At 41.4% G+C, this 18,082-nt stretch overlaps 1 protein-coding gene across 2 annotated transcripts in view; it reads right to left on the bottom strand.

Moving 5' to 3' along the window:
• lrba (LPS-responsive vesicle trafficking, beach and anchor containing) overlaps positions 1-18,082 on the bottom strand; it is an 803,145-nt gene that overhangs the window by 536,917 nt on the left and 248,146 nt on the right. The window lies entirely within an intron of this gene.

Genomic DNA, 18,082 nt, shown 5'->3' on the forward strand with positions numbered 1-18,082 from the left:
CTGTCACTTCCTGTAACACAGTTCCAAGTATTTATCCTGGAAATTAAAGGTTCCTTCTTCATTCATTATTTTACTTCCCCAGCCTCTTGTCTCTCAACTAAAAACACTACCTGTTTCAACTTGAAATGTGTTTCTAAATTGTTTTTGCAAAATGATGACAAGAATAGTGCATAACACAGCAAGTACAATTTCTTGTTTCAGTTTCATCCTTACATCAACCTTGGTGTTTGCTTCTTTTTACAATGGTCGATTAATTTGCTGCTTTGTTTACTGGGCTGAATACTAGGTTATAGTAGTGACAAAATTGTCAATAACTTTGGGACTTCAAAGTATGCAGTTTAATCCAGAAATCACTGTTATATTCTCTAAGGAGGGTGTTATTTTTTTTAACCTTCTGCACCATAATTAAAGGAAATAAGTAAAGTGTTTAACATTTAAGGGTATTTTACAGTGTGAATAGCTTGCAAATGCCTAAATCCCATATTATACTGTTTTACATAAAATGTGAATGAGATTCTCAAATTTAGGGACATGGATTGCAATTCTCTTAAACATTTCAAAATCTAATGAACAACACCGCCCCCCCACCATTTTCAACCTTGATTTTGTATATATTCCAAATCTATATTTTGTTCTCACTGGAATGTTTAAAATATTAAAACTTAAGCTTCTTTTTTTCCTAATTTGTGGTTTGTTAAATTTCTTCATTTGTTTTTCAGTTCAATCAGTTATTCTCAGTTATCAGCTAACAGACACCTGACGGTAACCACTAATGAAAGGAAACGTTCCTACCACGAAATCAGACACCACACATACGACTTATTGTTGAGGCCAAAGAGTTCCACTTCAGTCTCATCTGACCACAAGACTCTCTTTTACATCTTTATAGTATCTTCTAAGTGACACTTTGCAAAGTCTTTATGAGCAAGGATATATTTCTTTAGCTGTACCTGTGGCATAAATATAATACTGCACATCAGTCAGGTAACACCATCCAATTGTAAAGTATGGTGGAGGTCACATCATGCTGTAGGGATGCTTTTCAGTAGCAGGAGCTGGAAATCTTGTCAGGGTTGATGGGAAGCTGAATGCTGCTAAACACTGCCAAATACAGAGAGATGCTGGATAAAAACCAGCTAGCCTCTGCCAGAAAGCCTAAACTGGGGAGGAAGTTAATCTTTCAGCGGGACAATAACCCAATGCACACTGCTAGAGCAACCATGGAGTGACTTCAACTGAAGAAAATTGATGTCCTTGAGTGGCCCAGTCAGGGTCCTGACCTTAACCAGGTTGAACATTTCTGACAAGACCTCAAGATTGCTGTCCACTGCCACTCCCCAACTAAACTGGCACAGCTTAAGCAATTTTGCAAGGAGGGATGGGTAAATCTTACTCCATCACATTATGCAAAGTGAATAGAGACTTATCCAAAAAGACTATTGGCTCTAATAGTGCCGATATAATGGCTCTAATTATATGAGAGGTGGTTCAACAAATAGCTTTCAACTGCTGTCATTTCAGTTTCTGAATTCTTAGTTTTTCATGCTTTACAATTTTCTCTTTTTTGGACTCAACTTTGAAAAAAGGAACACATGATTCACAAATGAAAACTCTCAATTAATTTCATCAAAATCCCTGGCTGTAATACTGTTATGTGAGCAAAAGGTTGGGGACTGAATACTTCTACAAGGCATTGCATATTAAAGAAATCCATGCTGAGTATTCTGTGTCATATTTTGCTTTCAACCCATTTCATTTGCTTTAGTAGCGATTCCATTATTTTATCCACCACTTACAGTATACATTCCCTCTCATATTTCAAATACAGGCATTCAATTAGCACTGCGTGATGTCACTGATATTACTCTTTTCAAACAAATTACTGAACACGTGCAATAGGGTCTCTACCTACTAGTTCTCTCAGTCATTGGTGATAGAATGGGTCACTGTGGGATAGAGTCAAAGGCACTCACATCAAGGTCACAGTGCCTTTGTGTTACTTCTAGATGGGGCAAACTATCTGTCCTTGATAAGTTCACTTTTCAATAAGCTGATTCTTGTGTGCCTGATCTACAAGATGACTTGACAGTGCTAAAAAATCTGCATGTTAGACTATCAGTGACTGTTCTTTAGGACATAGGTTTTCTCCTGTACTTCAGCCTAACAGGTATCTGTTTTTTCTCTGAGGAATTGTACGTTTCAATCCAGAAAACACTGGTTTATCACAAATAAATTAACAAGTAATAAGGTGCATATACAAGTTAAAAAAAAATAAACAGTGTATTGCTACTGGTGCTTCATATGTGACAGCAGGGAGTTCAGTAGTTTTACGGCCTTGGGGAAGAAGCTGTTTCTCAACTTAACAGTTCTGGTCCTTCTGCGAGTAGTACCTCCTGCCTGATACTAGAGGTCAAAGAAATTGTTGGACAGATGGGAAGGATCACTGACAATGCTACAGGCCTGCATACACAGAGCTCCTGATAACTATCCCTAATGGGTGGAAGAGAGACCTCAATGATCCCCTCATCAGCCCGCACAATCCTTTGCAGGGACTTGCTGTCAGATGCCTTGCAATTCCTGTACTAGACAGTGATGCAGCTGGTTGGGAGACTCTTGGTGGTGCTCCTGTAAAAACTGGATAAATAGGCAGCTGGGAGCCCACTCGCCTCAATCTTCTCAGGAAGCAGAGAAGCTGCTGAGCTTTCTTGACCAAAGAGGTGGTGGTGAGGGACAACTTTGATGTTTTGTGGTTAGGTTGAGATAGACAGAGAGACAACAAAAGGCTATTCAGTCTTCCTACCACACCTAATCAACGTGATACCATTTAAAGAAGTAGCAAGGTCTTGAAAGCAGACAGTAGCCCTGTGAGGTTTTAAAACTCAATGAGGAACTCTAGTCACAAATCCACAACCTGAGAGGTTTCCAGGGACCACAGGGATACCATAATCATAACCACCTTCAAGAGAGGACAGTAAATACAGAAGAGTATTTTGCCAAAGGCAAAGTTTTTTGCCAGAGTCCTTAGTCGTCTCCACTCAGTGACCAATGGGCTGCTCCCCAAATAGTGTGGATGCAAACCACCTGAAGGCACAGTGGACATAACCTTCATAGTGAAATAACTACAAGAGAAAAAAGAAGAAACTGTGCCAAGCAAAGATACAGCCTTTATTCAACCTCAATAAAGCCTCCGACTCCATCAACCGGGAGGGAGCAAGAAACACTCTCCTTACACTTGTTTCATGGAGCCATGGAAACCATATTGCTAAGTCCACAAAAGATCCAATCTCAGTGCAGAATGGTCTTAAAGCAAGGTTACATCATTGGCTTAACATATTCTACACTCTTTCTTATGGTATCAATATTCTTGCTGAAGTACAACTAGTCTACAGGACTAATGGGAAAATCCTGAATCTATTTCCATTCTACAGCCAAAGCCACCTCAAGATGAATAGTGGAGCTGCAGTACACAGAAAACACTTGTGTCTGTGCACACTGCAATACAGACTGTTAGGTAATTCTTGATTCATTCAAGCGCAAGTATGAGTGGATGGAACTGAAGCTCCGTAAACATAGGGGTTCGACCAATTTCTGCACCAAACTATAGTACTTCAATAACAGAGCTCCCAGCAAAGCACTGGTAAATGTGGATCACATGTGGAGAGTCATCTCTCAGCAAAGACAGCATCAGTGATAAAATTTATCTTCAGGACAAGGGCATTTGAAGGTTTCAAGCTCACGTAAAGCTCATAGATTATGGGACATAATTTTCCTCATCATATCCAGCTCTTCATGTAGCCAGCACTCAAAGTTTAACCTTCGAACCCAGATACCCTGCATCAATCAGCTGCACTTGTTCTCAGGCAAATATACCAGGAAAGCAAACAGAACAGGAAATAATATCACATAGGCTGTAGATGATACTGAGTAACCCTGATGAATGCAGAGGCAATGCACCAAGAGCATACAGAAGCTCATCATAACTCATGGAAGGAACACAGTGCCTCCCATACCACTGAACCACCCATCTCATTAAATATCTACAGCTCGATCTATAAAGTCCAGAGTTCCAAAATTGGCTCAGAACCCACTGAAACCACGTCATTTTTCAGGCTGGGAGACAACGGAAGACAGCAATTTCGTTTCTTTCCTTAAAAAGAAATCCATGTTTTTCTTTGAATTTGATTATATTGCAGAGGCCCTGGCAAAAGTACTTAAAATGTCTTTTGGCTTAGGTGAGGTGCCAGAGGATTGGTGGATAGCTAATGCTATTCCATTGTTCAAGAAAGGAATTAGTATAAATACATATTTAGTGGTCACTGCAGAGTTGAAGAACCAAAAGTCATTTTCCATGCTGTATTTCTATGTCTATCTATGAAAATGAAGGTTTTTGAAACTACCCTGCCTAGAAGCTGTGCAATTAGAGGGAGACAAAACTGGACAGACAAAAGCAAAAAGAAACAATACTGGAAATACTCAAGAGGTCTGGCTTAGCAGAGGAGAAAGAAAATTGAGTTAATATTAAAGGTTGATAACCTTGCATCAAAACTAGCCAAGCTCTGGCATACATTGGAAAGGAGGGCTATGTGAAAATGCAGAATTCAATGTTGCGTCTTGAGGGTTATAACCTGATGAAACAAAAGATCAGGAACAGGTTCTAAAGTTTGCATTGGGTTTTGTTGGAACAGCAAAAGGCCAAAGCCAGAGGTCAGAGTGTTAGTAGGAAGGGCATCTATCTGGAAAGTGAATGAAAATATTCAAGAAAACACTCATCCATTCTACAACTGGTTTGACCCATTCAAAGGATGCTACACATTATGAGCACCAAATGAAATATTCTAAATTGGAAGTCAGAATACATTTTTGCTTTATCTGAAAGTGTTTGTTCTATGGATGAAGGGAAAGGTAAAGGTAAAAGGACAGCTGTGGCATCTTCAGAAGTTGCATGGGAAGGGTCTCTGAGAAAAAGCGTGAGCATTTGTAGAGATGGAAGAATTGTGGAATAAACTGTTCCTTCCTAATGTTGCAAGGTAAAAATTGGTAGCAAAAATGATGCAAAATTTATGTTCTTTACCAAAACAGAAAACACCACCATGACAGTCATCAATGCAACAAAAGGTGATTAAAAAGAGGCTCAGAACCTGACTGAAACAAGTTTATTTTCAGATATCCTTCAAGAAACTTGTACGGCTTGGTCCCATAATGGTTCCTACAGCTACACCTACTATCGGAAAATTAAGTAAAGTTCAACAAGTAGTTACTGAATTTCAAAATGAGTTTAGCCAAGTGGAGGAGAATGATGATAGAGGGATATTGTTGGGCTTTGATCAAGGAAAGAGGCAAAGGTCCCTCTGGCCATCTTGACATAGGGGAAAGATGCAGAGATAATTGGACATACATAATCAAAATGAACCAAGACCAAGAAACAGGAAACCGTGAAAATCTGTAGATAATCAAGAGCATCATGGATGCTAATGTGAAGGGATTGGGAAAGGGGAGAAAAAAAAAAAGAGCAAGAAGAATTAAACTCTGTGCCAGAAGAATTGATTAAAACATCACACAAGAGAGTCTGGGAAGGAAGTGTAAGGAAGCCATCCCTGAAGCTCAACAATAGGGAGGGAAGGTATCCTAAGGAAATCAGACACAAAACAGGAACAGAATTAGGTCACTTGGCCTTCGAGTCTGCTCTGCGCTCAATCATGAAGTTACTATGTCTGAAAGATATTTCAGAAAGTGGCATTAAGTGTTTTTATAATTCATATCAAAAATGTGGGCTTCACAGGCTGACCCAGCATTTAATTGTCTAATCCCTGCAGTGCTTAAGATGATAGTGGTGAGCTATCTTCTTGAAGTGCTGCAGTCCTTGAGGTGTGGATATGTCCACAACACCGTTCGAAAGGAAGTACAAGGATTTTAAGCTATTAACCGTGAAGGAATAGCGATATATACTTTCAAGGCAGGATGGTGTGTGGCTAGGAGGACAACTTTCAGTTGGTGGTGTTTCTGTGCTTTTGCTGTCTTTGCTCTTCTAGTTAGTAGAGGTCATGGATTTGGAGTATTGGTGAGTTGCTGTAGTGCTTCCTGTAGATGGTACTAACTAACGCTACTGTGTGTCAGTGATGGAGTAAATGAATAGTTGTGCATAGTGTGCCTATCAAAACAGCTGTGAGGTCAACACTTCTGGGCCCAGTATATCATCAGACTGTGTCGGATGTTGACACAAAACAGTGGATTTCTCTGTACAGTATCTTTCTATGTTTCAATGTTTTGATGTACATATGACAAATAAAGCTAAAGATAATTTTTTCTTGAGTATTGTTGAAGCTGCATTCATCCAGCCAACTCCATCACCCTCCTGTCTGAGGTTCAAGAAGTGGACAGACTTTGAAAGTTTGTAAGTCAATTTTGTACTGCAGGACTCTAACCTGCTTCATAGCCACATTATGTACATATATGACCACTTCATTTTCTTTTCAATAGTAATCCCAGATTACTATTTGAAAGTAGTGGTAATGTGACTGAATGTAATGAGACAGCAGATGGATTTTTTCTTGTTGGATATCACTGCATGGCAAATAAGTGGCATGAATATTCCTTGCCACCTACCAGTCGAGTCCTGGATATTTTCCAGGTCTTGCTGCATTTTGTTGTGGACTACTTCATTAACTGAGGAGTTGCAAATGATGTTGAACATTATGCAATTATCTGGAAATATCCCTAAATCTGACCTCATGACTGAAGAAAGTTTATGATGAAGCATCTGAAGATAATTTGAATACCTCTCTGAGGATCCGCTGCAGTTAGTCTCTGGTTGAGATGAATGACCTCCATCCACCACAACCATCCTTCCTTTGTGTTAAGTATGATTCCAACCAGCAGAAAGTTTTCCTTCTGATTCCCATTGAGCCCAATTTGGCAAAGGCCCCTTGATGGCATACTCCATCAATACTGCCCTGACGTCAAGAGCAGCTCTTCTCACCTGACCTTTTGGACTAAAGCTTGAAAGAGGCCTGAATTGCCAGTACTGATGCTGGTGTTGCTGTAAGGGAATGGCTTAGCCAAGAGTGTGGCAAATTCTGAAACATGTCTGCAGAAATATTGTCAAGGTCCATAGCCTTTGCAGTATTAAAACTTCAGCCATTTGTTAATATCACATGGAGTGAATTAATTTGGCTGAAGAGTGGCATTTAAGGTGCAAGGGACCAATTGAAGAGGCCGAGATAAATTATTTACTCAGCACTGTTGGCTGAAAATTCTTGCAAATGCTTCAGCTTTCACTCTTGCACTGATGAGCTGGGCTCTCTCAGCAGTGAGAATGTGGTGTCTGCTCCAGTAAGATTTTTGGTTATCAGAATCAGGTTTATTATCACTGGCATCTGACGTGAAATTTGTTAACTTAGCAGCAGCAGTTCAATGCAATACATAATGTAGCACAGAGAGAGAAAATAATAATAAATAAAATATAATAATAACTAAACAAGTAAATTAATTACATATATTGAATAGATTATTAAAAATGTGCAAAAACAGAAATACTGTATACTTGAAAAAAAGTGAGGTAGTGTCCAAAGCTTCAAAGTCCATTCAGGAATCGGATAGCAGAGGGGAAGAAGCTGTTCCTGAATCAATGTGTGTGTGCCTTCAGGCTTCTGTACTTCCTACCTGATGATAACAGTGAGAAAAGGGTGCTAGAGGTCTTTAATAATGTATGCTGCCTTTCTGAGACACCGCTCCCTAAATATGTCCTGGATACTTTGTAAGCTAGTGCCCAAGATGGAGCTGACTAGATTTACAACCTTCTGTCGGTCCTGTGCAGTAGCCACTCCATATCAGACAGTGATGCAGCCTGTCAGAATGCTCTCCATGGTACAACTATAGAAGTTTTTGAGTGTATTTGTTGACATGCCAAATTGCTTCAAACTCCTAATAAAGTATAGCTGTCTTGCCTTCTTTATGACTACATCAATGTGTTGGGACCAGGTTAGATCCTCAGATATCTTGACACCCAGGAATTTGAAGTTGCTCACTCTCTCTACTTCTGATCCCTCTATGAAGATTGGTATGTGTTCCTTCGTCTTACCCTTCCTGAAGTCCACAATCAGCTCTTTCATCTTACTGACATTGAGTGCCAGGTTGTTGCTGCGGCACCATTCCATTAGTTGGCATAGCTCACTCCTGTATGCCCTCTCGTCACCACCTGAGATTCTACCACCAATGGTTGTATCATCAGCAAATTTGTAGATAGTATTTGAGCTATGCCTAGCCACACAGTCATACAGAGAGTAGAGCAGTGGGCTAAGCACACACCCCTGAGGTGCGGCAGTGTTGATCGTCAGCGAGGGTGAGATGTTATCCCCAATTCGCACAGATTGTGGTCTTCCGGTTAGGGAGTCAAGGATCCAGTTGCAGAGGGAGGTACAGAGGCCCAGGTTCTGCAACTTCTCAATCAGGATTGTGGGAATGATGGTATTAAATGCTGAGCTATAGTCGATGAACAGCATCTTGATGTAGGTGTTTGTGTTGTCTAGGTCAGGGGTCCCCAGCCCTTTTTTTGCACTGCGGACCGGTTTAATATTGACAATATTCTTGCGGACCGGCCGACCCGGGGGTGGGGGGTGGGGGGTGAGGGGGAGGGTTACCAACGGACAACAGTAGCAGTCAAATATGTTGTTTACCCAGAGAAAGACTACAATGACCATGAAGCCTTGCATGGCACCATTGCACTTGCGTGACCTGCGCATGTGTATACCTGCCGATTTTTTTTCTGAAAATCGTTTTCGGCGATTCTGTTCGGGGGGGGGGGGTAGTGTTAATCACGACTGGAATATAGGTGATAAGTGGCTAATACACTCAATTTCGTTTCTAAAAGGGTTTATCTAACGAATTTAATATTAAACACAGCGCATATTTTCCTCACGTGAATATAGTGATAAGTCAATTATCAGGCGAGATCGGGGAGCTTGAAGTAACTGTTGAATGAACTTCCAGTAGAAGTGGCAGAAGCAGGTTCGATATTATCATTTAAAGAAAAATTGGATAGGTATATGGACAGGAAAGGAATGGAGGGTTGTGGCCTGAGTGCAGGTCGGTGGGACTAGGTGAGAGTAGCATTTGGCACAGACTAGAAGGGCCGAGATGGCCTGTTTCCGTGCTGTAATTGTTATATGGTTATATAAGTCAATAGCATCATAACATTTTAAGTAACGTTTGGATATTAAACACACAGCACATATTTTCCCTGTATGAACATATAAAATCATTGCAACACACCAATATCGCTGAATCAGTGGGAGCCCTGGGCTTGTTTTCCTGCAACAAGACGGTCCTATCGAGGGGTGATGGGAGACAGCCATACTCAAAGGGGTTCCTTATGTCCAAGTCTATTCCGCAATTTAGTTTTAGTTGCATTCATTGCAGAAAACTCCGCTTCACAGCGATATGATGTTGGAAATGGAAGCAACATTTTCAGTGCTTTCATGGCTGCCTCAGGATATTTAGCTTTGACTTTGACCCAGAATACTGGCAGAGATGTTATGTCAAACACACTTTTCAGCCCACCGTGACTTGCAAGCTTAAGGAATTGATCTCCTTCCCGCGTTGACACAGATGACGCGCGGGTAATGATCTCGCATACGTAATGGCTCAACAGTGGCCATGACAGGGAATGAGAAAAGGTGCAGCTGACTCATATCGCCAAATCATATCAATTCCTCACGGCCCGGTAACACATGCTTTGCGGTCCGGTGGTTGGGGACCGCTGGTCTAGGTGGTCTAAAGCCATCTGAAGAGCAATGGAGATTGTGTCTGCCATTGACCTATTGTGACAATAGGCAAATTGCAATGGGTCCACGTCCTTGCTAAGGCAGGAGTTCAATCTAGTCATAACCAACCTCTCAAAGCATTTCATCACTCTCGATGTGAGTGCTACCGGGTGATAGTTGTTAAGGCAGCCCACATTATTCTTCTTTGGCACTGGTATAATTGTTGCCTTTTTGAAGCAAGTGGAAACTTCTGCCCGTAGTAGTGAGAGGTTGAAAATGTCCTTGAACACTCCCGCTTGTTGGTTGGCACAGGTTTTCAGAGCCTTACCAGGGACCTTCTGCCTTGCGAGGGTTCACTCTCTTTAAAGACAGTCTAACATCAGCCTCTGAGACAGAGATCACAGGGTCATCAGGTGCAGCAGGGATCTTCACAGCTGTAGTTGTGTCCTCCCTTTCAAAGCTTGCATAGAAGGCGCCGAGTTCACCTGGTTGTGAAGCATCGCTGCCAATCATACTATTGGGTTTCACTTTGTAGGAAGTAATGTCTTACAGTCCCTGCCAGAGTTGCCATGCATCTGATATCCCCTCCAACCTCATTTGAAATTGTCCCTTCATCCTTGAAATAGCCCTCCACAAATCATACCTGGTTTTCTGGTACAGGCCTGGGTTGCCAGACTTGAATGCCACAGATCTAGCCTTCAGCAGGCGACGTACCTCCTGGTTTATCCACGGCTTTTGGTTTGGGAATGTACAGTAAGTCTTTCTAGGCACACATTCATCCACACAGGCGTTGGTAATAACTGCAGCATACTCATCCAGATTCGAAGATGAATCCCTGAATACAGTCCAGTCTACTGATTGAAAGCAGTCCTGTAGGCGCTCCTGTGCTTCCCTTGTCCAAACCTTTTTGGTCCTCACTACTGGTGCTGCAGTCTTCAGTCTCTGCCTATACTCAAGGATTAAAAGTACAGCTAGGTGATCAGACTTCCTGAAGTGAGGGCATAGAATAGCATGGTAGGCATTCTTGATAGTGGTGTCACAATGGTCCAGTGTGTTGTTTCCTCTGGTATTGCAAGTTATCTGTTGATGGTAATTGCTTAGTGGTTTTTTCAGACTGGCCTTAATCTCCCAAAACGATGAAGGTGTTAGGGTGCATTGTTTCGTGCATGTTGATCCCATTGCTCAGATCATCTAAAGACTGCTTGACATTGGCCTGAGGTGGAATGTAAACTGCTACCAGAATGACCCCAGAGAAATCCTGTGGTAAGTAAAAAGGATGACACTTTAATGCTACATATTCCAGGTCTGGTGAGCGGAATTGGGACAGCACTGATATATTCGTGCACCAAGAAGAGTTGATCATGAGGCATACTCCTCCACCTCTGCTTTTGAGAGACTATAGATCTATCCAGACGGTGTGTAGTAAACCCATCAATCTGAATCGCTGCATCTGGTTTGGAAGGGGTTAACCAGGATTCCATGAAACAAAGGACACACACGGTCCTAATGTCCCTCTGATTCAGCACCCTGGCTCTGAGATCATCAATTTTATTCACCAGAGCCTGCACGTTCGCCAGCAAGATCACCGGTATAGGGAGTTTAAAACCTCATTTCCTTAAACGCACTTGTAATCCTGATCTTCGCCCACACTTTCTCTGAGGTTTTCTCCATGGACCCTCCCGACCACAGACTGTGTTGTTTTCTTTGCTTTTAAGCAGCCATGGTTCGTTTAAATGCATTAAGACATCTTTGTTGACTGTACTGACCTTGGAAGCAGTTGTGCTTTTTAGCTGACTTGTACCTGGTACTACTCTTTGTATGCCCCATGAATTCTTTATCGAACCAGGGTTGATCCCAAGCATTACAAATAGGCAGTCCTGAGCGCTTACATCTCTTCACAGACTGCCCCATTTAATATGATGGTAGTAGCCCCAAACAAAACAATGAATCACATTTTCACTGTGAATGTGGAATTTCATTCCCATAAGGCCTGTACAGTGGTCAGGCTGACAAATAATGTTATAAAGAAATGTATCTGTGATAAATAAATTGATGATGACAAGATCATGTAGGTTTTTCCATTTTGTTGGTGGCTTCAATAGCCGACACAGACCCAATCTAGCAGCAATTTCTTTGAGTTCTTGTTTAGCTTGATCAGAATCTGTGCTACTGAGTTACCCCACCCAGAGTACATTCTGCATCTCTGCCATTCTCAGTGTTTTTTTTCCAAGTGGTGTGCTGTATGGAGAAACATCAGCCAGGTGGGAGGGCAGTCAAAAGGCTTCTTAGCCAAGTTTAACTAGGTGCCAAGAGATTTCATGGGATCTGGAATTAACGGTGAGGATTCCCAGGACAGTTTCCTCCACTTAAATACCACTGTGTGTCTGCGTTCTCTGCCCTGCCGGGGGACAGACATATCCAGGGATGTAGATAGTGGTGTTTGGGATATTGACTGTAAGATATGATTCTTTGAGAATGACAATGTCAGGCTGTTACCTGACTAGGCTGTGAGCTAGCTCATCCAGTTTTGGCCCCTAGATGCTAGTAAGAGGACAAGTTTTTGCCATTGTCATTTCCGGTGCCCAAGTTGATTTCTAGTGTTCTGTCCAGTTTCATCCCTTCAATGCAACTTAAAACATACTCAATTTCTGGCTTTTTCTCGTCCTACTGACAGGTAATGTACATCAAGAACAAGAGGACAAGAGGAAGAGGGTAGGACCACTCAAGGGTAAAGGGGGAACATTTGCTTGGATGTGGAGGAAGTAGGTGAGGTCCTTAATGAATACTTTACATCGGTATTTACCAAGGAGATGGACATGGAGAATAGGGAGATCAGTGCCAAGCGTATTAATATGCTAGGGCATTTTGAAGTAAAGGAGAAGGATGTGTTGGGTCTCTTAAAGAGCATTAAGGTGGTAAGTCCCCAGGGCCTGATGGAATATACCCTAGTTTATTGCAAGAGGCAAGAAAAGAAATTGTTGGGGCTTGACAAATCTTCGTCTCTTCCCCAGACACAGATAAGGTCCCAGAGGACTGGTAATTAGCTGATGTAATCCCAGTATTCAAGATAGTAAACAGGGATAATCCTGGAAACTACAGACCAACGAGTCTCACATCAGAGTTACTGGAGAGTGTTATGGATAGAATTTATGAGCATTTGGAAAACCATGGCCTGATGAGGGAGAGCAAGCATGGCTTTGTGCGGGGCAAGTTGTGTCTTACTAACTTGATGTGAGTTTTTTTGACAAGGTGACGATGGTGATTGACGAAGGTAGAGTCGTAGATGTTGCTTATATGGATTTTAGTAAGGTGCTTGACAAGGTATCTCATGGAAGGTTCATCCAGAAGATAAAGATGCTTGGGATTCATGGTGAATTGGCTGCTTGGATTCAGAACTGGCTTCTCTATAGAAGACAGAGGGTAGTGATCGAAGAGACTTATTCTAGCTGGGGGTCTGTGATTAGTGGTGTTCTTCAAGGATCTATACTGGGTCCTCTGTTGTTTGCAATGTATATAAATGACCTGATTGAAAATGTAGATGGTTGGAATAGTAAGTTTGCAGAAGATACAAAGATTGATGGTGTTGTGCAATAGAGTACAAGACTGGCAAAGAATACAGCAGGATATAGATCAGTTACAAATACGGGCAGAGAAATGACAGGTAGAGGTTAATGCAGAAAAGTGTGAAATGTTGCACCTTAGTAGTCAAATGTAAAGAGGGCAAGATGCTTAACAGTGTTGATGAGCAGAGGAATCGTGGAGTCCAAGTTCATATCTCCCTGAAAGTGGCTACACTGATTGATAGGGTGGTGAAGAAGGGATATGTCATACTTGTCTTTATTAGTTGAGACAATGAGTTCAAAAGTCAGAAAGTTATGTTGCAGCTTTAAAAAACTCTAGTTAGGCTGCATCTGGTATATTGCATCCAGTTCCAGTTGCCCCATTATAGGAAGGATGTCAAGGCTTTGGAGAGAGTGGAAAAGAGCCTTACTAGGATGCTGAGGGCATGTGCTATAACAGATTGGAAGAACTGGGTTGTTTTCTCTGGACCGGAAGAGGCTGAGGGGAGATCTGACAGAAGTGTCAAGGAGGAGCTTAGGAGAATGATGGCACTTAATGGCAACTCCTTTGCTTGCATCTTCGGAAACAACTCTACTTGTGTCTTTAATATCTTTATTTTTCCCTTTCAGGGTTCTTTTGAAGACCCTGACTTCGGTTCTTTGCGGGAATGGAAATCACTCCCAGGGTCTCACAACTCAATATGCCAAGAATGCGGCCTAGAAGACTAGCGTGCCTTTGGGGTTCTGGGATTTTGTGGCTCTGGAGGTGGGCAGACTTGAGGTCGGTGCCGCTGCAGGAAACTTGTGTGTCATGGGAAACAGAAGATCAAAAGCAGCAAGCTGGCTGCTGGTTCTGTGCCCAGAGACCCAAGTTCTTTGGGCACAGAGCTTGGAAGAAGTGATGCAACAGACCTTTAACATCGTAAATCAGCAAGTTGTTTGTTATGTCTCCCCTCTCGTTGTGAAACAGGGACACCTCTTTTTCCCTTATTATGGAGAGAGAGAGCCTGTGGTATGTCAAATTACCGGGTGAACAAGTAGTCTTTCGGGTATTGCAAGCCTGTGTCTTTACTGATGCTTTGCTGCACACTTGAGTGCCTGGTGGTGGGTGCCGATGCTTTTTTTTGTTGGTGGGGGAGAGGGAGGGTCGGTGCTTTGCTGCTGCTTATGTGTGGGTGGGGGGAACGGGGTATATTGGGGTTCTAATACTTAACTATCATTCATTCTTTAGGGCACTCCTCTTTTTGTGGATGTTTACCAAGAAAAAGAATTTCAGGATGTATATTGTATACATTTCTCTGACATTAAATGTACCTTTGAAAACTTGAAACCATTTGAATTTTATAAGATTATGAGAGGCACAGATAGTCAGGCAGTACCTTTTATCCCCAGGGTTTAAATGTCTACAAAAGGAGATATGAGGGGCAAGTTGTTTTTTTTTTAAAAAATAGAGTGGGGGGTATCTGGAATGCACTGCCTGGGGTGGTGGTGGAGCCAGATACATTAGAGACTTTCAAGAGGTATTTAGATAGGCATGTGAATATGAGGAAAATGGAAGTATATATATGGACATTATGTAGGCAGAGGGGATTAGTTAGTTGGCCACATGATTACTAATTTAGTTGGATCAGCAAAACAGTGTGTCAAAGGGCCTGGTCCTATGCTGTACTGATCTATGCTCTATGCTATTCTGCTTCTCTGTACTGCTGCCACCTGACCTGCATTTCCAGCATTTTGTGCCTTCATTTCTGATTCCTTGCATCTACATTGTTGCTGTACTGCAGTTGCCTGTCACTTTAATTACAGTACAATGTTAATGATAAGGGGAGATATCACATCCACAAGGCACTGATCAAAGTGTATTATCTATTATGGCATTCTTTTCTATTGCCGCAGCTGCAATTACAGTAGAAAGAGATGAATATTCCATCCTATTCTTTACAAGAGTATTACTAATTATGCTGGGTGCATTTAAGGTGAAGATTGATAGACTCTTGATTCGCCATAGCATCAAAGGTCACAAGAAGAAAGCCAGGGAGTGGGGCTGAGGAGGGGGAAAAAAAAGGATCAGACATAATTGAATGGCAGAGCAGACTCAATGGGTCAAATAGCTTAATTCTTTTCCAATGTCTTATGGTGTATTGACAAACATACTTTGATCAATCAGAAGGCAAGATTCTCTGCAAAGTACCCAAATCTGTTCTGCTTCTTCAGCACAGCATTGACATGCCTGATCTAGTTAAAATCCTTCTTAATGATGACCCATTAAGTGTTAATGGTAGAAGAAATGGTAACTGCTGATCAACTTGCTTCAATACTTCCAAATAATTGTTAATGTTTCAAAATAATTTCTTTTGACATCTAATTTAAATTCACAATTCCATTTGACTGACAGAATAAGAGCAATCTTCACATTTCATGGAACCTCAAATGTGATTACAAGTTTCAGCCATCCTTTCCAATATCGTAGCTGAGTTAGTGCATTTAACGAGTTTAAAACTCTAAGCTATAAGCTGTTCTTAGTGCAGCAAAGCCTATCGATTCATTTCCCCATGCAACTTGCTTGCAGCTGTTGATATACAAAAGTTTGGACACCCCTGGTCAAAATTTCTGTTACTGTGAAACATTCTTTTCAACATTTTAAGCAAGATTAGTGTATTATTTTTCCTTTGTACAATTTTAGAGTGAAAAAAAGGAAAGGAGCACCATGCAAAAGTTTGGGCACCCCAAGAGATTTGAGCTCTCAGATAACTTTTACCAAGGTCTCAGACCTTAATTAGCTTGTTAGGGCTATGGCTTGTTCACAGTCATTATTAGGAAAGGCCAGCTGATGCAAATTTCAAAGCTTTATAAATACCCTGACTCCTCAAACTTTGTCCCAACAATCAGCAGCCATGGGCTCCTCTGAGCAGCTGCCCAGCACTCAGAAAATTAAAATAAGTGATGCCCACAAAGCAGGAGAAGGCTATAAGAAGATAGCGAAGTGTTTTCAGGTAGCTGTTTCCTCAGTTTGTAATGTAATTAAGAAATGGCAGTTAACAGGAACGGTGGAGGTCAGGTTGAGGTCTGGAAGACCAAGAAAACTTTCCAAGAGAACTGCTTGTAGGATTGCTAGAAAGGCAAATCAAAACCCCCGTTTGACTGCAAAAGACCTTCAGGAAGATTTAGCAGACTCTGAAGTGGTGGTGCACTGTTCTACTGTGCAGCAACACCTGCACAAATATGACCTTCATGGAAGAGTCATCAGAAGAAAACCTTTCCTGCGTCCTCACCACAAAATTCAGCGTCAGAAGTTTGCAAAGGAACATCTAAGCAAGCCTGATGCATTTTGGAAACAAGTCCTGTGGAATGATGAAGTTAAAATAGAACTTTTTGGCCGCAACGAGCAAAGGTATCTTTGGAGAAAAAAAGGGTGCAGAATTTCATGAAAAGAACACCTCTCCAACTGTTAAGCACGGGGGTGGATCAATCATGCTTTGGGCTTGTGTTGCAGCCAGTGGCACGGGGAACATTTCACTGGTAGAGGGAAGAATGAATTCTATTAAATACCAGTAAATTCTGGAGGCAAACATCACACCATCTGTAAAACAGCTGAAGATGAAAAGAGGATGGCTTCTACAACAGGGTAATGATCCCACACACACCTCAAAATCCACAATGGACTGCTTCAAGAGGCACAAGCTGAAGGTTTTGCCATGGCCTTCACAGTCTTCCGACCTAAACATCATTGAGTATCTGTGGATAGACCTCAAAAGAGCAGTGCATGCAAGACGGCCCAAGAATCTCACTGAACTAGAAGCCTTTTGCAAGGAGGAATGGGCGAAAATCCCCCAAACAAGAATTGAAAGACTCTTAGCTGGCTACAAAAAGCGTTCACAAGCTGCGATAATTGCCACAGGGGGGTGTTACTAAGTACTGATCATGCAGGGTGCCCAAACTTTTGCTTCGGGCCCTTTTCCTCTTTTGTTATTTTGAAACTGTAAAAGATGGAAATAAAAAAGTAATCTTGCTTAAAATATTAAAGAAATGTGTCATCTTTAACTTTATGCCTTTTGGAAATCAGGTTATCTTTTACCCACTTAGCTATTCACAGTAACAGAGATTTTGACCAGGGGTGCCCAAACTTTTGCATGCCACTGTAGATTCAAAAAATTCAAATAATATCCTTTTAACCTTCAGTGATTTTGTGTATAAAACAAAGACAATTATACTATTGTCTTACTTAAAAGTATTTAAGTATAATCCACTCAGAAATAAATAAAATGTCATAGTCAGTCCTGACATTTTCTCAATACAGATGGATTATTGGGAAGAAGCTGCAGGAAACTCTAACCTTAATGTTCAACTGTGGATTGTTAAATTTAATGAGTGGTTTATTACCAACATCATAAATGGACCGTTGTGATTTAGGTGTTTGGTGGATAACAATGAAAAACTAGCTATGGAGGTACTTGGTTGCCTCTTGAATTACATGGGCACAAGGACATTAGCAAATACAAGTTCACCATATCATTTCCTCCCAATTTAAGATTGGCTATTCTCCATCAACATGTGAAGTTCAGAATAATTATGGGATCACTCCATTAGTCCTGTTAAAATAATTCCTGATTGGATTATTTAACCACATGAATTTAGTGGAAGGCCTTACGGTACTCCCTCAGCACAGCTCATCACAAAAAACATAGTTGGTAATTGTTTACACTTCTTCATCACTAATTGATTAGTTAATGATTAACATCTAATCCAGATGGACCTTACCAACTC

This window comes from Mobula birostris, chromosome 4 (genome assembly GCF_030028105.1).
Source record: "Mobula birostris isolate sMobBir1 chromosome 4, sMobBir1.hap1, whole genome shotgun sequence".
In the NCBI taxonomy this organism is placed as follows: Eukaryota; Metazoa; Chordata; class Chondrichthyes; order Myliobatiformes; family Myliobatidae; genus Mobula; species Mobula birostris.